A 2407-nucleotide genomic window follows, 5' to 3' on the forward strand; every position below is an offset into this window, starting at 1 on the left:
ACTCAGAAATCCGCCTGCCTCTGCCTCCCAAGTGCTGGGATTAAAGGAGTTATTTTTAATCAGCCCCTCCCTTACAACTAGAGCCAGCTTCCTTTAAATGGGAGCTTTTCGGTTGACTATACAAAGTTTGACTTCCGGAGATGTTTTGTCTTGTTTTGTTTTGTTTCCAGACAGGGTTTCTCTTTATAGCCCTGGCTGTCCTGGAACTCACTTTGTAGACCAGGCTGGCCTCGAACTCAGAAATCTGTCTCCCGAGTACTGGGATTAAAGACATGCGCCACCATGCCCGGCCCAGAGATTTTTGACATAGTTTCTTTTCCTAAATCTCACTTTGGCCACACAAAGCTACACACATACTCCTCCCACTCATTCCAGTGACAAGGATTTTTGCAGGAGGGGAGCGGAGGGACCCTGACCTGGAATTCCCTAAAATGGAATTCTAGGTCATGGTCACACACGCAGGCTTGGAGCCAGCTCCAGCCTCTGTCTCTTCTAGCTTCTGTGCTGCCCTTTTGCTGTTCTTGAACGGTGGAACTGTTCTCACAGGAGCTGCAGCATAAAATTCGTTTCCTAGTCTATGTGGCTCAGTGAGTGTGAAGCAGGGCAGAGCATCTTTTGTGTCCTTGTCGGCCATTTGCACGTGTCTCAAAGTTACAACTAGTTTGCCTTTATAAAAGTCAATGTAAGTGTTATGGTGTAATACTTGCAAGTATTTTTTTGGTGGGCTTTTCACTTTCTTGCTATCTTTCCAACACACTCAGGTCAAACTCAGGTCATCAGGGCCCCTTTACCCATTGAGCTATTTTACAGGTTTTGAAAGTAGGTTTCACTCTCACTCAGGCTGGCCTTGACTTTGCAGTGGTGCTCCTGCTCTGCAGGTCCGGGATCACAGGCTTGCGACATCATGCATTATCACTTTTTTATTACGATGTTTTGTTTTCTTTTTTCAGAAAGGCCCCCAATCTAGTTCGTCTTTTCTTAGTTTTCTGAATATCCAATTTTGTCAAATGAATCGTGTGAACTGATAGTAAAAGTTCCTCCCTTGGCTCCAGGCCTTTATCCCATTTATACTGATTTTTTTTTTTTAGTGCTAAAATCAACTTTTATTCGGGGAATGGATGAACTCAGCTCACCATGGCGTGGTTTCCAGCCGCCCCTGGCTCATGGGCTTACCCTAGGTGCACACACAGGGAGGCCCTGACTCTAACCTGACACATCTCTCTTTCAAAAGACAGCAGCCCCCAGCTGCTTTCCAAAACCTTTGGGCATATGGTTGCTTATTGGATTCTGTCCCAACTTTACAGCTCTATCTGTGGGAAGACAAATGTGTATCTCTGCCACTTGTAAAGGCGGAGCCATGTTAATGGATCCTGCCCTGCATCAATGTATGATACATTTTAGAAACCTAAACTGTGTCAATCAGAGCTCCTTGAAGCCATGTCTTCAGTGGGCTGGGATTATGCACTGTCGTGATGCGGTCTCGGTCTCCTTACACAGTGACCACTGTTGAAGGTATTGCTCCCTGGCTCAGAAGGAACCTTTGTCTCATTTCAGGAAAATCATGTTCTCTCTAGCCTGCCAAGCAGCCTCAACATTTTCAAATCTCTCACAGTAAGGCGGGCCCATATGATAGCAACATCTCAGTAGCACGCCATGTAGCTCTGGGCAGGAAGCTCAATACTGTCTGTCTGAAAGTCGAAGGAAATGAGCGGGAAACCAGCTTTATCACCAGGCAGGCCATTTTACCTGAGACCCGTCTAAATGTTCTGTTTGTCCCTTCCTTAGACAGTGCTCCCGAGTAGATGGCACCTCTCCTGGGGGAGCTGTGTCCACGCCTGGGAGACATAAAAGAATGATTCTCCTTGGATTCAGAAACATGAGCCAGGCCAGCACATTCAGCTTCTGCAGTGACACAGTGACACGACCCGCTGTTTACTCAAATCTGTATACTTCCTCTTCAAAGTCCTATATATTCTGTGCTCTGTACTATTAATCGTATATGATTGTAAATACTACGTTTTTTTAAGTAACTTTTATATTTAAGTATCTCCTTTAAAATAAAATTGTTGACTAGATACATGTAACATTTTCCTGGATTTGGATTTGGATAAAGAGAAAGACATGAAGCTTGGCGGGGCAGACAGAACACTGCACAAAGTCTGAAGTAGGAAGGGCATGAAGCAAAACACCAAAGACAAGCCATCCTTTAAAAATGAGAACACTTAGTGTCTGTCTGCTCATTCTGTTGCACACAAATGTAAAGTTTATCAGTTGATTCCCTCTGAGACATAAACATTATCTCTTACCTTCTGCAGTTGAAGATTCTTTTCTTTTGTTGTCTTTTTTTTTTTTTTTTTTTTTTTTTTTTTTTTTCAACTTTTTCTTGGATTCAGTTTGTGAGAATTCT

At 43.7% G+C, this 2407-nt stretch overlaps 1 protein-coding gene across 2 annotated transcripts in view; it reads left to right on the forward strand.

The window, feature by feature from the left end:
- Wdr19 (WD repeat domain 19) overlaps positions 1–2407 on the forward strand; it is a 97867-nt gene that overhangs the window by 58590 nt on the left and 36870 nt on the right. Inside the window, exon 37 of one of the 2 annotated variants that reach the window (XM_021163489.1) lies at positions 1786–2080. The exons of the other annotated variant lie outside the window; for it this stretch is intronic. The gene's annotated coding sequence lies outside the window, so the exon portion shown is untranslated. Of the gene's footprint in view, positions 1–1785; positions 2081–2407 lie in introns of those variants that run through there. 2 annotated transcript variants of the gene reach the window in all.

The sequence above is a fragment of the Mus caroli genome, chromosome 5 (genome assembly GCF_900094665.2).
Source record: "Mus caroli chromosome 5, CAROLI_EIJ_v1.1, whole genome shotgun sequence".
Classification (NCBI taxonomy): domain Eukaryota; kingdom Metazoa; phylum Chordata; class Mammalia; order Rodentia; family Muridae; genus Mus; species Mus caroli.